The following is a 26,754-nucleotide window of genomic DNA, read 5'->3' as shown; positions in this document are numbered from 1 at the left end:
TGTAACCTGTAATTGCTTAGTTTTTTTTATTTTCCACCCAACAGAAAGAGGATTGGAGGTAATCCTCCAAGATCCCAACCTTCCTTCTGTGAATCTATAAACAATGTGCCATTTTTGTAAACTCATGGCTGTTACACGTTCCTGTTAACCAGTGAAGGCATTGACACATTACTCAATTTGTGAGCGTTCCCTTTCATAATTTTCTGAGTGTTTCAGGTCCCCAGAGTCCATTGTGTGTTCATGAAAATGGGAACCGAGCAACATTATTTCAGTGTTCAGACGCTGGCCTTTAATCAAAACTGCACCTACCACCCAGTTCCTTTCTTTGACTTAAAGCTCCAAGTGGACTAACAAAGAGGCCTCAAGTCTGCTAAATACCACTAAATCATAGGTGCTTTTAAGTGAGGCTGAAAAGCCTTCTGAAAGAATTTGTGTGTGTCTTTATATTAGTGACCCCTCTTGTAATGGAGCCAAAAAGACCCCGCAAAGGAAGAACTGTAGCATTTGGAGACTGAATCCATAAATATTCATATCTAAGAATGACAGATTTGTTTCCTTGGAAGCTGTAAGGCACCAGAGACCATTTTCCCCCCCAAGTCATCTCCAGCAGGTCAGGAGTTAATATTCTACATTTTAAGCCAGGAAATTTTTGCTCTCTTTGCTTCTGCTGAAGATTATAGGAAAAGACTGTGTGGGTGTCTTTTGCTCGATATTTCTGAGACATGGAAATACCAATTTCCTTCATGTCTTAATGTGATCCAAGGAATTACAGTCTGCTCAAGAAGGCATAGTTGCTTTATGACTGTGGATTGAAAGCAAAAATAAATGAACAGCATGAAAAATGTGTATGGAGATTCTCAGTCACCAGGTCATGACTGTCCCATCCAGTCATGGCTGTCCCAGTTGCATCTTTTTCAAGAGGCAACTGGGCTTTCTTGTTTTTCATTTAAAGACGTTTCACTTCTCATCCAAGAAGCTTCTTCAGCTCTGACTGGATGGTGGGGAATGGAAGGATTTATATTCCTTGCAGACAGCTGGTCATTTGCATCCTTTTAGCGAGTCATTGAGGCCACTTGGAGGCTCCCCACCCATTTGCACTACTCAGGTAACCCTGAGGACACAGATAAACCTCCAAGTGGCCTCAATGACTCGCTAAAAGGAGTCTGCAAGGAATATAAAATCTTCCATTCCCCACCATCTAGTCAGAGCTGAATAAACTTCTTGGATGAGAAGCGAAACATCTTCAAAAGAAAAACAAGAAAGTCCAGTTGCCTCTTGAAAAAAGCACCTTTGGGTCAGAACAGCATGAAAGTACATTCAAATCGTTTGGTCATATAAAGAGCATAAACAAGAATCAAACTGCAAAGTTAATATACGGAAGAGAGGAAGGGAAAATCAAAGGAGGTCCTGGTTGGATGGAATTGATGAGATTTTCAAAAAGAGAAATATAGGTAGTCCTTCTTTAATGACCACAACTGGAACGGGCAACTTGGTTGTGAAGCAAAGCAATCACTGAGTGAAGTTATGATTGTGCATATGATCTTATTTCAGTTTTTCTGTTGCTTTACAGACCTGCAGAAGTTGTAAATTTGAGGATTGGACATTTTTCATTACTTTTTCAGCACTGCTGTAACTCTAAATGGTCACTAAACAAGGCAGTTGCTAAACAAGGATTACCCGTAAAGAACAAAATGCACTGTATGAAACAATGCACACTTGAGGGTTTTCAAAGGCAGCTAGCCAGGAAGATGAATAGTGAATGGTGTAGGTGTAAACCAGATTAGGTTGTATTCCCTTTTCTTACCTCTTGCCTGTAATTTTCTTTGGTTTACTATTTGTTATGCCCTTTCTGCACTCTGCATAATCTTGCTTACCCTAAAAAGGGAATAATGAAGGCTTTGACACATTACTCGATTTGTGAGTGCTCCATTTCATAATTTTTTGAGTCATTCAGTCTCCAGAGTTCATCGCGTGTTCATGAAAATGGGAACCGAGCAACATTATTTCAGTGTTCAGATAGATAGAAATGTATGGAAATGCTATTTCTACACAGGAATATAAGAGCTCAATTGGGTCACATCACAAGACTTTATGGTGATACTCAGTTTCAATAAATAGGAAAAAAAATTCTTTAAGATTTGCAACTCTGTTAGCTTGCAGTCCAAGGATTGGTGCATCTTTGAGGCACAGTCCCATGTACAGTACATTCTGTAATAAATTTGTAATGACACAGTTTTAATACACAATCCTCAAGAAGGGAGGGAGGCTTTTCTCCAATAATCACTTCCATTTAAACAAGTATTATATCAAATTAATCCTTCTATAATCCTTTTTTCCTAACAAATGGACATGTAATTGACTGAGTTATTTTCAACACCTGCAAATCTATTTGTTTTAATCTTAAATTGAACAAAGTTACCATGAAACGAATTCAGTGATTGCAACAAGTTTGTTCCCCGTCCCACTCTTCACTTTCTCTGAGTGGAAAAAGGCTAATGATTTGAGAGGGAAATAATTTAGTTTCACTTCTATTGGCAAGAGCAAGCATTAGAAGTTCTAATTGCCAAAACAGCTGGATCGTAAATAACCAGTGCAGCAGCAGAGTTGTTATGTTTTATCCAACACAGGATATCTCAGCAGATGTGATAATTAATCAGAACAATTTTGTTTCACTACAAATCTTTTCTGAAATTAGCAACTCCGGTTAGTTCATTCTTTAAAAACAGGGTGGGGAAATTGGAACGGAATACATTATTTCCCTGAAGAAGACTCCATCTTCAGTGGGAACATAAATAAGAACAAAAAGAAAAATGCCCTGTTGGATCACACCAAAGCATATCAGGAGGTTGGGAAGTATTCCATGTTAAACATTAGAAGGTGGGGAATTAAAATAAGAAAGTTATTTCAATCAGCTCATTTCTGCCTGGGATATTCCTATACCAATTCTAGGTAAAGGTAAAGGTTCCCCTCGCACATATGTGCTAGTCGTTCCCGACTCTAGGGGGCAGTGCTCATCTCTGTTTCAAACCCGAAGAGCCAGCGCTGTCTGAAGACATCTCCGTTGTCATGTGACCAGCATGACTAAATGCCAAAGGTGCATGGAACGCTGTTACCTTCCCATCAAATGCGGTCCCTATTTTTCTACTTGCATTTTTTACGTGCTTTCGAACTGCTAGGTTGGCAGAAGCTGGGACAAGTAACGGGAGCTCACTCCGTTACGCCACACTACAGATTCCAACCACTGAACTGCCGAGCTTTCGATCGACAAGCTCAGCGTCTTAGCCTCTGAGCCACTGCATCCCTTATACCAATTCTAGCTTTGCTTAATAGAATCTCTCTAAGAAGGCTTTTCTTTCTGAGCTTTTAAACATGAGAGCAATAGTGGCTAGAAACCAGGAGACTGTGAGTTCTAGTCCCTTAGGCATGAAAGATGACCGGGTGAATCTGAGCCAGACATTCTCTCTCTCAGCCCAACGCAGGGGTCTCCAACCTTGGCAACTTTAAGCCTGGAGGACTTCAACTCCCAGAATGCCCCAGCCAGCTTTTTGGAGACCCCTGGCCCAATGCATCTCACAGGGTTCTTGTTATGGAAAAAAATGGAGGAAGGAAGTATTATGTATGCTCGGTGGCTTGAGTTACTTTTAAGTAACAAGGGTGGGGTAAAATCTAATAAATAAATAAACATTTAACAACCAGAAGTCTTCAAATTCTTGTGGTGGGTAGGAATGACATTCCCAGATAATAAGAAGTCAAAATACTCCCTCTCATATAATGAAATGGCCACTTACACCGCAACAAAAGGAGGTAAGCTAATTTGCCCATGTTCAGCGACGTTCTGAGGTCAAAAGGGTCAAGATGGCCGTGTGACTGTACAACTGAAACCTGCCTCATTTTAATGTGTGGTGTGCTTGTGATGCGTGTTTCAGTTGCACTGCTCCATCTTGTACCTTGCCTTTTTTGACCCAGTGCAGATGCTCCTGCAATTGCACGTTCTCCCATAGCCTTTGTATGTATGTATGTATGTATGTATGTATGTATGTATATGTGTATGTATGTATGTATATGTGTATGTACCAATATATACACACAAATATACATATATCACTACATATATATACCCTGTTTCCCTGATAATATGCCCAATCAACCTTTTGAGCACATGAGCTAAAATTACCCTCCCCCTGAAAATAAGCCCTCCACGAAAATATTTAAATGCAAAGCTGGAAATTTATTTATTATTATTTATTTATTATTTATTATTTAGATTTTTATACCGCCCTTCTCCCGAAGGACTCAGGGCGGTGTACAGCCAGATTAAAACAGTGCAATATAGAAATTAAAACAACAGTTAAAATAACATATTATATAATTGGCTGAAAATTAAAACCGTCAAATTTGACCCCAAAAATAAAATACCCCAGTTAAAATTATTAAAATTCAAAAAATTTAAAAAGTTAAAAAGTTAAGCCAGTCCCGCTTGAATAAACAAGTACGTTTTCAATTCACGGCAAAAGGTCCGAAGGTCAGGTAGTTGACGCAAACCAGGGGGAAGTTCGTTCCAGAGGGTAGGTGCTCCTACAGAGAAGGCCCTTCCCCTGGGGGCCGCCAGCCGACATTGCTTGGCGGACGGCACCCTGAGAAGACCCTCTCTGTGTGAGCGTACGGGTCGGTGGGAGGCATAAGGTAACAGCAGGCGGTCCCGTAAGTACCCGGGCCCTAAGCCATGGAGCGCTTTAAAGGTGGTAACCAATACCTTGAAGCGCACCTGAAAGACCACAGGTAGCCAGTGCAGACTGCGCAGGAGCGGTGTTACCCGGGAGCAACGTGTGGCTCCCTCAATCACCCGCGCAGCTGCATTCTGGACTAACTGAAGCCTCTGAGTGCACTTCAGGGGTAGCCCCATGTAGAGAGCATTGCAATAATCCAGATGAGAAGTGACAAGAGCGTGAGTGACTGTGCATAAGGCATCCCGGTCAAGAAATCAGGTAAGATGGCAAGTGGAGCCTCATCTTGCTCCATGCGCCCCAAAATAATAAGACCTCCCCGAAAATGAGGCCAAACACTTATTTTGGGGTTCAAAAAATATAAGACAGGGTCTAATTTTGGGGGAAACACGGTATACATACACACACACAAACACACGCATATGGGCAAAAGTAGCAACTGGGCATTTTCTGTTTTACCTTTTGCAACTTCTACTTAATCTTTATGGCTTTAAGCTGTCTTTTAAAGTTTAGTCCTTCACTGGCAGAAAAGTGTTATTCAGCTGATCGATAGCTTTTCATTTCTGAATGTCAGCCTGAGCTGCTTTGATGTGTTCATAAATACATACCAGACCATGACTTAATAGGGCCAGCAAGCTGAAAAAGAAAGATAAGGCCATTCATGTCCAGTTCCAGACTTTTTTCCTTTTTGCATTGTCTTTGGCAGATACTTCCTATGTACAGAGAAGAAAGAAAGAAGGAAAGAGAGAGAGAGAGAGAGAGAGAGAGAGAGAGAGAAAGGCCAGGCTTGGGACCTTTAGACCTTATGGCCAGTCAGCTGCTGAATGCTCCACACCAATTCTTTGTTCTACACTTTCTTAAATTAATCTGCCCTGCAGCTGGCAGAAAACGAAACCAATCCCAAACTCACTGTTCCCATTGTGATCTCTATATTGCCTTGTAAATGTTGACTTTACAGTATGTGTTGTACAGAACACATTAAGAACAAGAGAAGAACATCCCAGCTGGAGGGAAAACAACCATTAATCACTCCCTCCTATGTGGGACTGGGAAAGACGCTGATTTGGACTTGTTACCAAATTGGTATGTTTTACCCTGTTTCCAAACTCATGCCAATTCTTTGAAGCCTTCTACATAAGAATGTGAATATCAAACTGATTGTCAGGATCTTTGGAGACATAAGTTATCATTCTGCTAGAAGAGCACTACATAAATAAATAAGCTGATAATCTACTCTTAAGGGATGCAGTGGCTCAGTGGCTAAGATGCTGAGCTTGTCGATTGAAAGGTCGGCAGTTCAGCGGTTCGAATCCCTAATGCTGCCTAACGGGGTGAGCTCCTGTTACTTGTCCCAGCTTCTGCCAACCTAGCAGTTTGAAAGCACGTAAAAAATGCAAGTAGAAAAAATAGGGACCACCTTTGGTGGGAAGGTAACAGCATTCCATGTGCCTTTGGCGTTTAGTCATGCCAGCCACATGACCACGGAGACGTCTTCAGACAGCACTAGCTCTTCAGCTTTGAAACGGAGATGAGCACCGCCCCCTAGAGTCGGGAACGACTAGCACATACTAGCAAGGGGAACATTTACCTTTTTAATCTATTCTTCGTCCCCTCTCGCCCAAAGTCTCCCAGGCCAACTGCTGAGTCCTGGAATCCTTTTGGACATGAGTTTTTGGGAAATTAGAAGACAGCTAAACCCATGCTCAAAATTTGCTCCATCAAGCACTGATAGCTACAGGTAGAGTAGTAGCATCAAGCAACCTCTTTTTTCCTGTCTCATCATTTGTCCTGCTTTCTTGCCATCAGAGCTAGTCAGCTGCTATTATGGCTAATTTGCGGCTTTGGGTTGTGGACTAGATCTGGCAGATGCAAGGAAAGGATCTGGCAGCAAACCTCTCCTGCTGCCCGTTCTCAAACAAATTTTAATCTGCATATTTATTTTTCTATTTGTCTTTTTATAATCTGCAAGTTGCTCAAAGTCACCTTATGAAGAGATGGGAGGCATAACAGTTAAAATTAGGTGACTTTGGGTTGAGTATTATCTCTCAGTCTAATCCCTCTCCCAAGAGACAAAGAGCTGCACAGGAAGTTCCACCCTCTGCTCTTGCAAGAAAGCAGCGTGTAAGCCCAATTTACATCTTTCCCACCCCAAATGGTATCCTATGCTGTGGGTCTTTTGAGGGACTTGAGATTATCAATGTAACTCTGTTAGCACCTTCATTAATAAAAAGTAGTTCTCATTGAGTTGAGCAGGATTAGGAACAAAATACATTGAAAACATACAAAATTATTTCAAGAAATTAATTATAGAAAAAAATCATTTCAGGAAATCATTTTCTGTCCAAATTTTTGGTCTCATAAACTTTTTGCCATTTTGAGCTTGGGCTTGCCCTCGTTGCCATAGACCTGTTATATACAGCAGAATAAAAAAAATACAATAAATTAGTAACAGATTTATTATTTCAAACTATTCCCTGGCCAGTTATGATTTTCAAACTTCTCATCAACATTGTTTAGATGACAGCAAATCATACAAAACCCTTTGTACTCAATGACAAACACACTGACTTTTGAGATGACTACATTCAAATATTTGTCAGTCTCGAACTTGAAAGATTAATGATCTCAAGTTAGTATTTAGAGGATAGGTTGTGTCTGAGTTCAGTTCTGACAGCAATTGGTCCTTTTTTTCTGAAAATAATATAATACAAAAATAAGGTAGAGGTTATTTACTATGACTTGAGCCAGTTGTCAATTTTAATTTATTCCTTCACAGATTGTGTTTTTGAGGTGAGTGACTGGGAGACAACCTTTGGAATAATGATGAGGTGCTGGTAGTTTTCAGATGGCATGCTAGATAGCTGCCTAGGATAACAATGTGGAGAGAGTAGTGAGTGAGGAAATAATTGACGTGGCGTTTTTCATACTGGTCATGTAGTTTGAATTCCTTTCACAGAGATTTAATAAAAAAACTTCCATGTTTAAAGGCAATATCATGTATACCACAGTAATCTTGGGAATCTTGTGGTAACACAACCAAAATGCACAGGTAAGAGAGGGCAGTGGCAGTTATTCTCTTGCAAAAGAACCCAGCAGTTTAGCTCTAATAAGCAAAAAAGGTTGGGAACCTGTCTGTCTCTTATTCAGCAAATAAATGGTTGCTGAAAGAGGATGGGGCCTGCAGAGAAATCAGGTCATCCTGAATAGGAAATAAGAACAGAAAGCAAGAAATGGAGAATTCTGAGGGAGGACATGGAGGCTTGCCAGCCAACTGAGAGCGGTTTTCCATCCTGCAACATTTTGCTGCAGATCCTACTTGTGTCATTGAAGACCAATTTCAGAGAGATAAAAACACTTCAAAGAATCATAATGAATGAAGCAGTAGACGTCTAAAAACAATTTATAATAGATCGCTAGTTCCCACTAAACAAAGCATATCTTTATATTCCTCTCATAATGTCATCTCTCTATTGCTAAGACAATCTTTCTGTCTCAAGGGATTTAAAAATAGAAAATGTTCCTTTGTTTCAGAGACATTATTCACAAGCAACTACATGTGCACGAGTTGACTCAATAATGGAATAATTGTCTAAACTCATACAATTAATACTCTCTTTTAAAAAATAATCTGGAGCTGAATATCCAGAATGTCTGGTCAGCATGAGGGTTTCCATTTTGGGGAGTGTTAGCATGGAATTAAATTGACTTCTGTCATTCTTCACTCTACAGCTGACAGACTAAACAAGTTGCCAGCAAAAGCAATTATCTTACTACAGATAATTTTATCTTTGCAGGAGCAGTGACGCTGCGTTTGCTTTTTGAGCAATGGCTAATATTTGTAATTCATTTTTAGGAGGGGGGGGCAAACGAGCTTAGGAGTGAGACTGGTGTGAGATTAGCAAAATGGCTTGTTGTGATAAGACACAGAGAGGACTATAAATCTGAACCAGCAAAACTCAAGTCATGGAACTGCATCCAGCCTGCTGCGCCTGCTGCGTTAGCATTCCCATGCTCCCCTCCCTACCATTCCTCATTTTGTGGCATTTTGCTGACAGGGTAAACTGCTGACGGACCACCTTGGATCTCAGACAGTCATTCTGGTGCAAAGCACAATAATCTGGAGGGAACAACTTTTCGGTGGCGTGTTCAGCACACTGCTAGGAGAGATTTGGCAACAGCCAGCAGTTCATGCTTACAGAGGAATCTGTGGTGGTATAACTGACTGCAGATGACGAAGCTCTGAAATTATTTTCTGGTGTATTTGAAAGCAAGACGCAAGAGTTTGTACCACCGCTTTGAGAGAGCAACACTTGCCTTTTCATAGCGGTCTCCCCCTTCTCCCATACCTCTTGATCTAAAGTTTAACTCCCACCATTCCTTTTGCAAATTAAAAGAGTGGTTATTTGCATGTGTTTTGGCAGCTCATAATTCAGTTTCCATCCTCCCCCTCCCCCACAGTTTCTTAAATCTAGACCTCAAAGAAAACCTTTCCCGCTTCTCTTTTCTCCCTGCCAGGCATCCCTTGCAACTACAGTGCACATCTGGCATTCCGCCTACTAAATCAGTTAAAAAGATTGGGAATAGGGTGCGTGGAAGAAGTTATACGCAAAACCTACCTTGAATGCTTCAGTTCACACATGGATTTAAAACTACTGGGCCACATTTTGCTTATATCTTTCCTGGAGTCAGCATGTGCACACCAGCAAGAGGTTAGGTTTGAGTTCTGTTAAATTTTTCCCACAGGTGCCTTCCAGAGCAGGGATCTCCAACCTTGGCAACTTTAAGACTTGTGGACTTCAACTCCCAGAATTCCTCAGCCAGCTTTGCTGGCTGAGGAATTGTGGGAGTTGAAGTCCACAAGTCTTAAAGTTGCCAAGGTTGGAGACCCCTGTTCAGTGGTGTGATTCAGCCAGTTCGCAGCACTTCAGGAGAACCGGTTGTTAACTTTCTGGGCAATTTGGTGAACTGGTTATTGGAAGAAATCATTAGGGCAGAGAACTGGTTGTTAAATTAATTGAATTCCACCACTGCCCCTGTTCCATAGGTGTTGGGATTGCTACTCTCAGATGTCCAAATCAGCTTGGTTTGCTTGGAGTTTGTGGGTGCTGCCTTAGTTGGCTTAATGTTTTAGGAATTAAAGTCATAACACACACAGAAAATATTAGCAAAACATCCAAATAGAAGAGCCAATGCCCAGTCTGCAGCCAGCAAGGCTAAGTTTCTAATTCTTAGAATAGAATAGAGCTTGGAGATCTTGCTCAAGGGACCTTGCAGATCTTGCTCAAACAGGAGAACTTACACCATTTCAGACAAGTGACTCATAAAAACTTCTAGTGATGGAGTGCCCATGATTTCTGAAGGCAAGCTGTTGCACTGGTTAATTATCCTCACTGTTAAGAAGTTTCTCCTTAATTCCAGGTTGCTTCTCTCTTTGATTAATTTCTTAGATCTCTGCTAAGAGATCATGTTGGTGTCATGGCAACATCTAACAGACAATGACCGAGAGCCAAGGAAAATGTCCAAGGTGGACCTTCTATTTTATATTTATAGGTAAAGGTAAAGGTTCCCCTCGCACATATGCGCTAGTCGTTCCCGACTCTAGGGGACGGTGCTCATCTCCGTTTCAAAGCTGAAGAGCCAGCGCTGTCTGGATACGTCTCCGTGGTCACGTGGCTGGCATGACTAAATGCCAAAGGTGCACGGAACGCTGTTACCTGCCCACCAAAGATGGCCCCTATTTTTCTACTTGCATTTTTACATGCTTTCAAAATGCTAGGTTGGCAGAAGCTGGGACAAGTAAAGGGAGCTCACCCCGTTATGCGGCACTAAGGATTTGAACCACTGAACTGCCAACCTTTCGATCGACAAGCTCAGCGTCTTAGCCACTGAGCCACCACATCCCTCCTATTTTATATTTATATTTATGCATACTGTATATTATATGATACATGGAACCTAAATGGTAAATAACTTCAACCTGGGAGGAAAGACATCCCTTTATAAAAATCTTTTGGCCACTAGGATGAAAGAGAGCAAGACTTAACTATGCTTGGCTGAACTTGGAAATCAAGTAGGATTGTCTTTGGTTAATACTTGGATTGGAAACTACCTGGATATTTCAAAGCTGTAGGATAGACTGCGGGAAAAATCCTAAAGGAGACATAGCAGAAGCTGCTCCTGTCATGCTGCCAGGAAAATTGTACAAATGGCTTGATTTTACCTACGTAACTATTTCATACCTTTCCAGAGCTACTAATAAACATTGAAGCATATTTTTCTTGACAGTATACATTGTGACTGCTTGAATGCTCCATTGTGAGTGTAGTCAACAACAAAAAAAAGGGGGGGGATTTTTGAAGGAGAACAGAATCAGTAAAGAGAACAGGTTGAGCAGATCTGGGCATTTTACAGCCCTTGGGCCACATCTGGCCCTTTGGCTGTCGGTGAGACCAGCATGAGGTCAATCGGAAATTACAAATTAAATGTAAATAACATGCAACATGTATTCTCACCAGTAGCAGCTAATCAAAACCATATAGTTTATTGCTTGTTATAAAATGATAAAATTAATACTGAACAGAATTAAGTTTCAGCCTATTGGTTCAGAGATCCCTGTTTCTCATGTGGACCCTTGGGAAAATTAATTGTTCACCCTTGGGTTAGAGTATGTACTACATGCTCAGTTAGTAGTAAGTTCTCGCATGGACAGAATACAATGCTGTACAAACCCAACTATAGCTATGGCTACACATAGCAGTTAATATGGATGCTACAGCTAGATACTCAAACGCAAGAGAACATTGGTATTATTACTAGATAAAGGGGAGAACTAGAGCATTCTCAATGTTATCTCCTTTCCTTCCAAATCATCTACTTCATCACTGTTTACAGATGGGTCTTTGTTGACCTCCTGCTTTCCACATAAATCATACCTCTAGAGAAACCCTTGTCAAACATTCCTATATTGACTTCAAATCCCTTTTGCTTCATCTCTTTTGCTTCTGAGTTCTTTGCAGAGAAACAAACACAGAGAACCGGGAAATGAGGTAAGGCTGAACACATAGTCAGAGGTAGTGGCTCCAAATGTCCAAAAGATATCTGCGAGACAAGGGCAGTCTTACGGTGACTTATCCTGAGTCAGAATCTTCACAGGACCCAATTCAATCAAGGCAAATGTAACAAACTAGTTGGATTAATATTCTGATGTTTTGAAGCAATTCTCCAACTTGGCTCCATCTAGATGGGTTTTTGGATGGTTACAAGTAGTTCTCCTTTAGAGATTATAATTGAGACCTGCAACTTGGTTATTAAACAAAGCAGCAAAGCTGCAACTTGGTTATTAAACAAAATAGGTAAAACCAAGATTGTGCTTACCAGTGGTGGGATTCAATTTTTTTTACTACCAGTTTTGTGGGCATGGCTTGGTGGGCATGGCAGGGGAAGGATACTGTAAAACCTCCATTCCCTCCCCACTCCAGGGAAGGTTACTGAAAAATCCCCATTTCCTCCCGATCAGCTGGGACTTGGGAGCCAGAGACTAGATGGGGTGGGGCCAGTCAGAGGTGGTATTTACTGGTTCTCCGAACTACTCAAAATTTCCGCTACCCGTTCTCCAGAACTGGTCAGAACCTGCTGAATACCACCTCTAGTGCTTATGAACTTAGTTCAGCTTTCCTTTGGTTTGTAAACCTGCGTAGTTTATAAATGCAAAGATTGATCACAATGTTACTTTTTTATATAATTGTCATGATTGTGAATGGTCACTGTCTGAGGCAGTCGCTTAACAAAGACAGCCTGTGTTCTCAGAATTCTCAACCATCAATTTTAAGGCTGCAAATTCTAAGATCTATGGCTCACCCAAAGGGAAGCCAGCTGGATCTGGCTCACCCAAAGGGAAGCCAGCTGGATAAAACTGGTTAGAAGGCTGCCATGAATTGATGTGAACATTGAAGGCTGATTTGGGTCAGTTCAAATTACATTATCTATCTAGCTTTATACTGTATAATTACAGTGAGTAGAAAACAGCCTCAGTATTCCATCTATTCCAACTCTCACCAACATAATCATTTACACTGAGTGGTTTTACTACAATGCTAATAATGAAAATAAATAAATTTATTTGTGGGCTCGTTTAGCTAAATCTGCTTTGAACATTATCTGCACACAAGAGATTGTGAGTTGTGTGTGTGGGAATGGATGCACACAATCTTCTGAAATGTTCTTGAAGAGCACAAGGCTATTTTAAAATCCTGCTTTTTAAACCACAAGTTCCTGACGAGCTAGGATGTAAATGAAATTGCTCAAGAAAAGTGGTTTGAAACTTGCAAATGGCATGTTACAACACCTGGAAAATTTGGCTGGGTATCTCATAGATGCCTTCTATAAAAACTTCCTTCCAAGTCCCAGCTATGGCTGTTTTGCTTGGCTCTTTCTCTTTACCTGAGCATAATGACACTTTGTGAACAGTTCTGGTGTGCACATGCTGAAAGAGACTATAGAAATCTCGCTTATTGCTTTTGGCTACAACAATGGAAATGGCAACAGACTTGGGCTTTGAATTTATACTCAGACATTCACCTTCCTCAGAGACTTTGGTATCTTTAGAAAAACAACAGAAGAAAGGACATTGTTTTAAATATATTATTAAAGTATGGCTGCCAAATAGTATATTTGGTACAATACAGAATAAATGGTATCATGCTTTTTATCAACACAAGATGACTTCCACAAAAAGCTTCTTCACGCAAAAGAGTTCTTTGCAAAAAGAATAAAATACATTAAAATTAAATTAACTACATCACATTAAAGTGATGCCTGCTCCAACAGGATCAAATTGAGAACATTTGGAAAGCAAGTAAAATTGCCTTCTGAGATTAAAATCTAACATTCTTTTTCATTCATGCTATTCTTACTATAAGAGAATGAAACTCGTTTATCATTTGAGATAAGTGGATCAGAGTAGCATGCAATGCTATGATTGGTTCAACAACGGCTGAGTTAATTAAATCACAGTGGGATGAATTCACAAACTTGCTAAATTATAACCCTTTGAATATACAACTAGTACAACCATATTAAGTGATTGTCAAGCAAATATTTTACAGCCTAATATTTATTTGTTAAATTTATTTGCCGCCTATTTCACTATGGGGCTACTCTAAGTGGCTTACAGTAGTAAAGGAAGAAAATTAAAGGAGTGTAAATAGAAGTAAAATAGAATAAAATAAACAATGACAAAAAACCTACAATGAGAATACATCAATATGACAACCAAAAAGATAGATGGGTGGAGACCAGAGCACAAGAGGGGTAGATTGAAGAGAGAAGGTGGATATGTTCTATAATAGGTTGTGTAAGCCAGTTCAGATACTGACCATAGTCACCAGAGAACAAGGGAACTGAACTTGGGTTCCCATTAATGCTAAACCATGACACTTCAACAAAAACACAGAATCTCTCAATGTAACTGGCAATATAATATATGGTTATGGTGTTAGGCTTAGATACTGTATGTGATTGTTTTCAGGAGGAATTCAGTATAGTGTCTCTTCTCTTCTAGTGTTAGCCAAAGACTAAGATAATGTTTTACTTCTATAATATTAGCAATAGCATTTAGACTTATATATCGTTTCATAGTGCTTTACAACCCTCTCTAAGCGGTTGACAGAATTAGCATATTACCCTCAACAATCTGAGTCTTCATTTTACTTTTGTGAGCCATGCATGCATCCTGGCTTTGTATATACAGAGGTTCTACATATATAATTTTCATGTGCGTTTATGTAAAAAGCATGAAACGGGCAGTCAGTATGTTTGTCTCCAAACCTATGGAATTCATGGTGCATAGCTCCACACCCTCTCATTGATCACTTTTCATCTGACATCACTGATTCATTCTCTGTTCCTATATCTCTAATGCTATCTTTAGAAGTATCTTGACCCATGTGAATGGGATTATATGTGATGCTTGATTTGTGCAGGCCGCATCTGAATCTTAGTAGTGGGTGGGCTGCAGCTGGCAGGCCATTATCTCTTGAGTTCCCTATCTTTAAGGAAGAAAATTGTGGTGATTTCACCTCCCTAGCTTGTTGTAAGAATGACTGTAGATAAGGAAAACAATTAATGCCTTAGAGGGAGATGGATCAGCAATAAATCAAGCATAAGGGAAGGCCGTGTTAAAGACCTCTCTTCAGGGTGGCTTTTCAGCTGATTATCAGAACTATTAAGGGCAGCAGCAAAGCTTTGATATTTAAAATTTTTCAAGGGCATTTACAGCAGTTAGGCTAGTGCAGAAGTCTTCAAACTTGGCAGCTTTAAGACTTGTGGATTTCAACTCCAGTTGGCTGGAGAATCCTGGGAGTTGAAGTCCACAAGTCTTAAAGCTGCCAAGTTTGGGGACACCTGGGCCAGTAACTTAAACTCCCTCTCTTATATACTTGGAGGTGTGTGTGTGTGTGTGTGTGTGTGTGTGTGTGTGTATGTTTGTGATGAGTGTGTGTGTGTGTGTGTGTTCCAGCCATATGTAAACCCCTTTGCAGTCAAATGTGCCACTCAACCAGAGGTGGGTTTTAGCAAGTTCTGAACAGTTCCGGAGAACCGGTAGCGGAAATTTTGAGTAGTTCAGAGAACCAGTAGTAAAAATTCTGACTGGCCTCGCTTCCATCTATTCTCTGCCTCCCAAGTCCCAGCTGATCAGGAGGAAATGGGGATTTTGCAGTAAGCTTCCCCTGGATTGGGTAGGGAATGGAAATTTTACAGTATCCTTCCCCTGTCACACCCACCAAGCCACGCCCACCAAGCCACAGCCACAGAACCAGTAGTAAATTTTTTTGAAACCCACCACTGCACTCAACAGTTTGGCCAGTGCCTTGTCTGAACACTTTGAAGTGTTTTACCCTCAATTCTATGATGGAAATTTTCTTTTTGGAGAAGAAGGATTGTTAGGCCAGCTGGGAGCTCGAAATTCTCAAACATGCCATGGGAGAGATGAAGAGGAGCAAGAAGATGAAAGGCAGTTGTATTTTCCCAGGTGATGCCAACTCATTCTTAAAACCGTCCTGGGTTTTCTCACTTCAACTTTACCAGAAAAAAAAAGCAAATAAAGGGGGAACTATTTGGATTACACCAAGGGGGGGGGGTTTCTTGGCTTCCCTTCACACTGCTCTTTCCTCCCCTCCCCCCTCTTTTTTCTTCTTCTGTAATCAGCACTATCCACCGAATGAGAAACCAAAATAAACTTTATCAAGGGCAGATTCATGTGGGCAGTTCATCAGATCTAAAGTATGGTCCTGGAGGCGGATGAACGGCATTTTGCAATAGAGAAATCCTAACTGGTGTTTATACTGAGGTTGAAGGGTAAAAAAGCAGAACAAATGCAGGGAAAAGAAACAACAGCGGGAGAGGGAACAGCAAGGGGTAGGGAGTGCCAAAGGATTGCCCTTTGATTATATCCTTCTCTGTTACTGCTGCAACATGGGATCCCCAGGAGTCCAAGATCTGTGTGGTTTCAGGCATTGAAAATTAAAAAATGGAATGCCTTCCTGATTATAATGGGACCCACAAGAGAAACTAGCAATAGTCCATTATGGTGCAATATGCAGCCCATCTAATTAGCTGCAGTGTACCAAATGCTTTTGGAGGCCCACAGAAATGGAATATTCTATCCTGGATTGTTTTGCTCTTTAATAGTTTTTTTAAATAAATGACCTGGATGAAGATGTAGGAGATGCACTTATTAACTCTTCAAAAAACACAAAACAAAGTAAAGCTGTCAACACTATAGAATCTGGCATTAAGATGCAGAGTGAAGCACTGGACTGAAACTAACAAGATGAAATTTGAGAGAAATGAATGTGATTTTTTTTTTGCATAAGAACAGCCCTGCTGGCTCAGGTCAAGGCCAATCTTAATTATTTTAGTTTAAAAATTATTGCTTTTTCATTACTTTTGAAAGTTATTTTATTTTTCACAGTAAACAATCTGGGATGGTAGTCTTGTAAACAGGCACTTTCCAGTTACTGTTTTCTTGCAATTAGTATTTGGTAACATGCTGCCACAAATCAGATTGAGGCAGCAACTTGGAATCTTTAAGACCAATAGCTCTTGTTAGACTTGTCTCCCATGCATTTATCCAAAAGTTCTTTAAAGTCATAGAAGTAACTGGTCAACTACACATTTTGTGGTATGGTAATGAATTGCACAGAAGGGACGTGGTGACTCAGTGGCTAAGACGTTGAGCTTGTTGATCAAAAGGTCGGCAGTTCAGCGGTTCGAATCTCTAGTGCCACGTAACGGAGTGAGCTCCCGTGACTTGTCCCAGCTTCTGCCAACCTAGCAGTTCGAAAGCATGTAAAAAATGCAAGTAGAAAAATAGGACCACCTTTGGTGGGAAGGTAACAGCGCTCCATGCACCTTTGGCATTTAGTCATGCTGGCCACATGACCACGGAGACATCTTTGGACAGCGCTGGCTCTTTGGCTTTGAAACAGAGATGAGCAACACCCGCTAGAGTTGGGAACAACTAGCACGTATGTGCGAGAGGAACCTTTACCTTTATCTTAATAAATTGCACAGGTTAATTATGTATTGTGTGAAGAGGGATTCCTTTTGATTCTTTTAAATCTCTTTTCAATCACCTTCATTGGATGGCCCTGATCTTAATTTTCAGGAGGAGTTTTCTCCCAGGCCACTGTTTCCATGCTAAACATAATTTTATACATCTGAATCCGATCCCCTCTCAGTTGTTCTATACCTCCTCTATCCCAGCTAAAGATTAAATATTTTGGCCTTTTCTTTTAGGGGTGACATAATGACTCTCTCATCATTTTTGTTCCCATTTTGAATTTTTGTTTGTTCTTTTATATAATTTTTCCAGTGTGGTGATCAGAACCATAGATAGTACTTGAGATTCAAACATATCATTTTTAAAAATTGGTAATCTCTTTCCTAAGGAACCCTAACATGAAAAGTATCTTCTTTCCCACAGTTTCTGTACATGCTATTCATTGAATTATATGCAACAATCCCAAGATCTGATTAGTTATAGATAGATCAGATCCCCTCAATATGTGTGTGGAGACAGATAATCAATAATACTTGTGCAATACTTGTTTTGCAGCTGTCTTTCGCAGTACTCTTTTCAAATTTGGGTACTGTCCTCTTTGTAAACAAATTAGCAGTCTACGTGGACAGATTACCTATCTAGAATCTCTAATCTATGCTCTCCAAGCAGAAATTAGGTGCCCAATTCAGCCATTCCAGCTGCTGTGCCATCAGCCCCCTCTACCACAAAGATCCTGTAGGAGAAGGGCAGCATGGACAACTGTGGGATCTGGCAGGGTAAGAGCTGTGAACCATAAACACAAAGATATAGTGCCCTTGCTGACCTTAATAGGGACACTAAATTGACAGGTCAATGTAGTTTTGATACTGATAACTCAAACAAGCAGGGGATTATGGTCCGCCATGAAGAACTTACTTTGGAAAAGTGTGATCGGTCACAAAAGAAGAGCACGGTATCCAAAAAGAGAAGCCACCTTCTGATTGGTGATTTAATTGTAAGGGATGTAAATTTAGGAAAGGATATGGAGGTTTTGAAAGAGGTCAGGTGTCTACCTGGTGCTACTGCCAGCAGAGACAAGAGGCGTATTCTTAAGATAGTCAAGAATGCCAGTAAGGATTCTGATGTTGATGCTATTATACATCTTGGCACAAATGATCTGTCCCAAAAGAATGTGCTTTCTGTGCAGAATGATTTCCAGAGCTTGGGGTATGAACTTAATAGCATAGGTTGTAGGCTTAACTTTTCAGAGGTTTTACCACTACATAAGAAACAAAAAGGTAAAGGCCAGCGTGTAGTGGAGTTTAATGTGTGGCTAAAGGAGTGGTGTAAAAGGGAAGGCTTTGGTTTTATTAGTCACAATATCTGCAACTGGTCCAATGAAAAATTGTACAAAAGAGATGGATTGCATCCATCAAAGAAAGGGACTGAGTTACTTAGCAATACATTCACAGATTTTCTGGATAAACATTTAAACTGAACAGTGGGGACAGAGAATTAATTGATACAGAAAATTTCTGTCCCCAGCAATCCAAAATTAAAAGGGTTATCAGCGCATGTAACATAGATGTCTGTGTGGGTAAGACTATCAGCCCTCCTATCAAGCAAAACCAAGCATTTAACAGTGAGTGCCATACTATGTGCAGTAAACCAACAGGTGGCAAGAAAGTAAGGGCAGTCAGGCACAACACAGGTTATGTAGACAGTAAACACAAGGTCAATCCAAATGGACTCAAATGTCTATACACCAATGCACAGAGTATGAGGAATAAACAGGGTGAATTAGAAATTCAAGTAAATGAGGGCAGATATGATATTGTTGCCATTATACTTGGTGGGATGAAACTGACAAATGGAACATACAACTAGAGGGATATAAATTATTTAAAAGAAATAGACCAAATAAAAGAGGAGGTGGCGTTGCCCTATATATAAGAAATAACTACATCTCTACAGAAATAGAGCACAACAATGATGAAAATCATCTTGAATGTATTTGGGTCAATATAAAAGGGTGAAAACGATATTGCCATAGGTCTATACTATAGGCCACCCAACCAAACAGAGGAAGTAGATGAACTTTTGCTAGTCAGCTAACTAAGGTATGTAGGAAGCACATCACAGTAGTAATGGGGATTTTAACTACCCTGACATCAACTGGGAGACAAACTCTGCACCAAGTGGAAGATCCAACAGGTTCCTAACAAACCTAGCAGACAACTTTGTTTCCCAAAAGTAGAGAAGGCAACAAGGGATCAGCCTTACTGGACTTAATTTTCAGGAGGAGTTTTCTCCCAGGCCACTGTTTCCATGCTAAACATAATTTTATACATCTGAATCCGATCCCCTCTCAGTTGTTCTATACCTCCTCTATCCCAGCTAAAGATTAAATATTTTGGCCTTTTCTTTTAGGGGTGACATAATGACTCTCTCATCATTTTTGTTCCCATTTTGAATTTTTGTTTGTTCTTTTATATAATTTTTCCAGTGTGGTGATCAGAACCATAGATAGTACTTGAGATTCAAACATATCATTTTTAAAAATTGGTAATCTCTTTCCTAAGGAACCCTAACATGAAAAGTATCTTCTTTCCCACAGTTTCTGTACATGCTATTCATTGAATTATATGCAACAATCCCAAGATCTGATTAGTTATAGATAGATCAGATCCCCTCAATATGTGTGTGGAGACAGATAATCAATAATACTTGTGCAATACTTGTTTTGCAGCTGTCTTTCGCAGTACTCTTTTCAAATTTGGGTACTGTCCTCTTTGTAAACAAATTAGCAGTCTACGTGGACAGATTACCTATCTAGAATCTCTAATCTATGCTCTCCAAGCAGAAATTAGGTGCCCAATTCAGCCATTCCAGCTGCTGTGCCATCAGCCCCCTCTACCACAAAGATCCTGTAGGAGAAGGGCAGCATGGACAACTGTGGGATCTGGCAGGTTGAGAGCTGTGAACCATAAACACAAAGATATAGTGCCCTTGCTGACCTTAATAGGAACACTAAAGTGACAGATCAAGGTAGTTGTGATACTGATAATTCAAAAAATCAAGGGATTATGGTCCGAGATGAAGAACTTACTTTGGAAAAGTGTGTATCAAGTATTACAGATCGGTCACACAAGAAGAGCACGGTATCCAAAAAGAGAAGCCACCTTCTGATTGGTGATTCAATTGTAAGGGATGTAAATTTAGGAAAGGATATGGAGGTCTTGAAAGAGGTCAGGTGTCTACCTGGTGCTACTGCCAGAAGAGACAAGAGACGTATTCTTAAGATAGTCAAGAATGCCAGTAAGGATTCTGATGTTGATGCTATTATACATCTTGGCACAAATGATCTGTCCCAAAAGGATGTACTTTCTGTGCAGAATGATTTCCAGAGCTTGGGGTATGAACTTAATAGTATAGGTTGTAGGCTTATCTTTTCAGAGGTTTTACCAGTACATAAGGAACAAAAAGGTAAAGGCCAGCGTGTAGTGGAGTTTAATGTGTGGCTAAAGGAGTGGTGTAAAAGGGAAGGCTTTGGTCTTATTAGTCACGATGTCTGCAACTGGTCCAATGAAAAACTGTACAAAAGAGATGGATTGCATCCATCAAAGAAAGGGACTGAGTTACTTAGCAATAAATTCACAGATTTTCTGGATAAACATTTAAACTGAACAGTGGGGACAGAGAATTAATTGATACAGAAAATTTCTGTCCCCAGCAATCCAAAATTAAAAGGGTTATCAGCGCATGTAACATAGATGTCTGTGTGGGTAAGACTATCAGCCCTCCTATCAAGCAAAACCAAGCATTTAATAGTGAGTGCCATACTATGTGTAGTAAACCAACAGGTGGCAAGAAAGTAGGGCCAGTCAGGTACAACACAGGTTATGTAGACAGTAAACACAAGGTCAATCCAAATGGACTCAAATGTCTATACACCAATGCACAGAGTATGAGGAATAAACAGGGTGAATTAGAAATTCAAGTAAATGAGGGCAGATATGATATTTTTGCCATTATACTTGGTGGGATGAAACTGACAAATGGAACATACAACTAGAGGGATATAAATTATTTAAAAGAAATAGACCAAATAAAAGAGGAGGTGGCGTTGCCCTATATATAAGAAATAACTACATCTCTACAGAAATAGAGCACAACAATGATGAAAATCATCTTGAATGTATTTGGGTCAATATAAAAGGGGTGAAAAACGATATTGCCATAGGTCTATACTATAGGCCACCCAACCAAACAGAGAAAGTAGATGAACTTTTTGCTAGTCAGCTAACTAAGGTATGTAGGAAACACATCACAGTAGTAATGGGGGATTTTAACTACCCTGACATCAACTGGGAGACAAACTCTGCACCAAGCGGAAGATCCAACAGGTTCCTAACAAACCTAGCAGACAACTTTGTTTCCCAAAAAGTAGAGAAGGCAACAAGGGGATCAGCCTTACTGGACTTAATTTTCACTAACAGAGATGAAATGATAGAAGGTGTTGAAGCTACAGGAACCCTGGGGGCAAGTGACCACGCAATATTGGAATTCAACATTATGCAAACACAAGTAGTAGAACAAAGTCAAACTAGTCTTGGACTTTAAGAGAGCTAATTTCAATAAACTTAGAGAGAGCTTGAGAAGGATTCCATGGATAAGAATCCTCAAGGGGAAAACAACTCAAGAAGCTTGGGAAATTTTGAAAAGTGAGATTATAAAAGCCCAGTCTCGCACCATACCAATGAAGAAGAAAAATAATAGATCTCAAAAGAAACCAGCATGGATGCATAAACAACTATCTGACAAATTGAAAGACAAAAAGGACAAATATAAAAAGTGGAAAGAGGGGCAAATAACTAAGGCAGAATATCAGCAAATAGCCCGAGCCTGTAAAGATGAAGTGAGGAAAGCTAAGGCTCACAATGAACAAAGGCTAGCGACAAAAGTAAAAAATAACAAAAAGCTTCTTCCAACATGTTAAAAACAAGAAAAAGTCAAGGAAACAATTGGCCCATTGCTGGGAGAAAGTGGCAAGAAGATGACAAGCAACAGGAGAAAGCAGATCTACTTAACTCATTTTTGCATCTGTCTTTACACAAAAGGAAAAAACAATCCAACCTATCAAAAACAGCACTACAAAAAACAGATTAGAAACACAAGTTAAAATAGGGAAGAAAATGGTAAGTGAACACCTGTCTACCCTAGACGAGTTCAAATCACCAGGACCGGATGGATTACACCCCAAGGTTCTGAAGGAACTGGCAGACGAAATCTCAGAACCACTGAACTATATCTTTCAAAGATCCTGGAGCACAGGGGAGCTGCCAGAGGACTGGAAAAGAGCTGATGTAGTTCCCATCTTCAAAAAAGGAAAAAAAACAGATCCAGGAAACTACAGACCTATCAGCCTGACCTCAATACCGGGGAAGATTCTGGAAAAGATAATCAAGCAATGAATCACCGAACACCTAGAAGCAAACAAAGTAATAACCAAAAGCCAACATGGGTTTGTCAAAAACAGATCATGCCAGACTAATCTTATCGCATTCTTTGACAAAATGACAAAATTAGTAGACCAGAGGAATGCTGTCGATATAATTTACTTGGACTTCAGTAAAGCATTTGATAAAGTAGATCATAACCTACTACTAGATAAAGTAGAAAAATGTGGGTTAGACAGCACCACCACCAGATGGATCCGTAACTGGTTGACCAACCGCACTCAACGTGTAGTCCTCAACGGAACTACATCCACATGGAGGGAAGTATGCAGTGGAGTACCCCAAGGCTCTGTTTTAGGCCCAGTACTCTTCAACATCTTCATCGATGACTTGGATAGATGGGGAACTCATCAAATTTGCAGATGACACCAAGCTGGCAGGAATAGCCAACACTCCAGAAGATAGGCTCAAATTACAGAAAGATCTTGACAGACTTGAACATTGGGTGCTATCTAACAAAATGAAATTCAATAGTGAAAAAAGTAAGGTTCTACATTTAGGCAAAAAAAACAAAATGCACAGGTACCGTATATGTGGTACCTTGCTCAATAGTAGTACCTGTGAGAGGGATCTTGGAGTCCTAGTGGATAACCATTTAGATATGAGCCAGCAGTGTGCAGCTGCTGCTAAAAAGCCAACATGGGTTTGTCAAAAACAGATTAGAAACACAAGTTAAAATAGGGAAGAAAATGGTAAGTGAACACTTGTCTACACTAGACGAGTTCAAATCACCAGGACCGGATGGATTACACCCCAAGGTTCTGAAGGAACTGGCAGATGATCTCAGAACCACTGAACTATATCTTTCAAAGATCCTGGAGCACAGGAGCTGCCAGAGGACTGGAAAAGAGCTGATGTAGTTCCCATCTTCAAAAAGGAAAAACAATCCAACCTATCAAAAACAGCACTACAAAAACAGATCATGCCAGACTAATCTTATCGCATTCTTTGACAAAATGACAAAATTAGTAGACCAGAGGAATGCTGTCGATATAATTTACTTGGACTTCAGTAAAGCATTTGATAAAGTAGAAAAATGTGGGTTAGACAGCACCACCACCAGATGGATCCGTAACTGGTTGACCAACCGCACTCAACGTGTAGTCCTTGCCTCTTCCAGTTAAGCATACTGGGTATCAGAATCCTAGAATACTTTTCTGTGCTGCAGTTCCAACTACTTCTCTCCTGCGCTTCTCTCCAGTTAGGAGCAAAGCCATCACAAGCAATTATTTTCCAGATTTCAGCATCTTCCTATAGTTTAACTATAGTGTTGTCCAGTTGTTCTGTCCAGCTTGTGATTAATGTGGCCCCAAATTGGTGGAGTCCTCTGCTTTATTTCTCCTTCCACCTATGCGAAGATTAACAGATTAACAGAGTTGGAAGGGATCTTGTAGGTCATCTACTCCAACCCCCACCCAAGCAGGAGACCCTAGCAGGAGACCCTACACCCATGAAGGTGAACCTATGGCATGGGTGCCACAGGTGGCATGCAGAATCATTTCTGAGGGCACGCGAGCCATCACCCTAGATCAACTCCACTGCACATACGTGCACGCCTTGCGCCCACCAGCTGATTTTCAGGTCTCTGTCATGCATGCAGGAGATGCGCATTCATGCCCATGCTGCCCTTCCCTTCCCAGGAGTCTCCACATGCCCCGTTTTGGATGCGAAGTAAGTACATGGCTTGCACAGAGGCTCCGGGAGAGCGAAAAACAGGCCTACCGGAAGTCTGGAAATGGGCCGTTTCTGGACTCCAGAGGCTTCAGAGAGGCCTGCTAGGCCCAAAACATGGCGGGGAGTGTCACGTGCACATGAGCGGGGGGGACACAGGGAGGGGGGGCGCACGCACCTGTGCAGTAGGGCAGGGCAGTGTGGGGGGGATTGCATTATGGGTGTTGGCACGTGCGTGTGCTATCGCACGTGTGTGCGCACTTTTGCCACTCAAAGAAAAAAAGGTTCGCCATCACTGCCCTACACCATTTCTAACAGATGGCAGTCCAGCCTCTTCTTGAAAGCTTCCAGTGATGAAGCTCCCACAACTTCTGAAGGCAAACTGTTCCATTGATTGATTCCTCTCCCTGTCAGAAAATTTCTCCTTATTTCCAGGTAAAGGCAAAGAATAGAAGTGGTATGGGGCAAAGGAGGTATGGTCAGAGAATGCACACCAGCCAGTCTGAACAGAGGCATTTGTGCAAGATGGAATGAAGAGCAATGGCAGACTAGACTCTTCTGCTTGAACCAGTAGAGGCAGAAAACACTACTTTTGAGGAGGAACCCAAAAGCTCAGCTGGAGATCTGAGGTTTCCACCAAGATAGGGAAATGGCATCATCCATTCCTTCCCTTCTAAAACCTGTTATATGCTAGGGGAACCAGAAAGAACCAATAAGAACCCCTCATTTCAAGAAAGCCAATGACAGTTAAAACGGGCACATTGGACCAGTGGTCTGACTCTAAGAATATGGAAAGTCCATGAAAGAATATTTAGGGACCACAATTGGGACTGGCAACCTGGTCATTAAACAATGCAGTCACTAAGTGAGAAATCACCTGACCAAAATTGTGCTTTCCTTTTCCCCACTTCCCTAACCTTTGGAATGCTCACCCTGCAGTTGGGATAATTAGAAGGGAATGAATGTTTGTATTTACATTTATTAGAGAGGAAAGGATTACAGGACAGTAAGAAGGAACACAACGGGGAATACACCGGCTGTTCGTGTAGCGCGCTTGTCACTCTCAGTTCCGAGTGTGCTTGGGGCTAGCAGTGCCAGCACATTGCTTTCAATATGTATTCCCCATTGTATGTCTGTTTAGGTGATTGTAACCCTTTCATCACTGATCTCTTTGTTGTATAAAGGAAAAAATGAAAGACAATCAAGTCAGGTAAAGGTCACTGCATATTGATTGTAATAACCACCATGTGACTGAGGGATGCTGCAAAAGTTGTAAATGTGCAACTTGGTTGCAAGTAGGGGTGAAATGTAAAATTTGTTACTACCAGTTCTGTGGGTGTGGCTCGGTGGGGGGGTAATGTGACTAGGTGGGTGTGGCCACCTTTTTTTTTTTAACTTTTAAAAGCATTTTTTCTACAACCTCTTCGGCCAAAGAGGCTGTAGAAAAAATGCTTCTAAAGGGTTCTGATGATGCCAGCTGAACTGCACGATCATGAGAGGCTTTTTTTTTTTACTTTTAAAAGCATTTTTTTGGCTGAAGAAAAAATGCTTTTAAAAGTAAAAAAAAAACCTCTGATGATTGCACGGCTCAGCTGGGCATGGGTGAGGTGGGGGGGGGCAGTGATTTTTGCTACTGGTTCTCCAAACCACCTGCTGCCATCGCTACCGGAGCGGGTGATCCGGTCCAAACTGGGAGCATTTCACCCCTGTGTAATGTATTTGAATTTTAGGCAGGAAATTTGGGCGGGAAAATGCACGTTGCTGATTGGCTGATGCCTCAGCCAAAATACTATTTAAAGAGGGTTTTTTGCCTGTTGGCTTTTGCTGGGATCACAATAAACCTAAGAGCTGTTGTCACTTGTATCTGTTGTGACCCAGGTTCCTGGACCCGGACTCCTGGACTCGGATGATTCAGAAAGTGAGGGAGAAGACCTGGCAAGCCCTGTTTCTCTTGAGCCTTTTCCCTCCCTGGCACCCACTCAAAGGGAGGAGGAGGGGCCGGCAAGACCTGATTCTCTGGAGCCTTCTTCTGATTTGGCAACGCCCCAAGAACAGTTTTGGAGTGATGCAAGGCTGCGCAGGCGTGATCGGCGTGCACAGCAGAAGGAGTGTTGGGGGAAAGCCAAGTCATAATTGTCATGCAGTGACATCTGCAGAGACTATAAATAGGAGGCGGGACTTCCTGGTTTTTTGTCTTGGACAAAGCAATGAATTGGCACGGGCTAACTGTCTCAATGGAGGGAAGAATATATTCGTGAGTAATTCTGGCCTTATCTATAATTTCCTCGTTATCTCCAGA

The sequence above is a fragment of the Ahaetulla prasina genome, chromosome 1 (genome assembly GCF_028640845.1).
Source record: "Ahaetulla prasina isolate Xishuangbanna chromosome 1, ASM2864084v1, whole genome shotgun sequence".
Lineage (NCBI taxonomy): Eukaryota > Metazoa > Chordata > Lepidosauria > Squamata > Colubridae > Ahaetulla > Ahaetulla prasina.
This window is presented reverse-complemented; position numbering follows the sequence as displayed.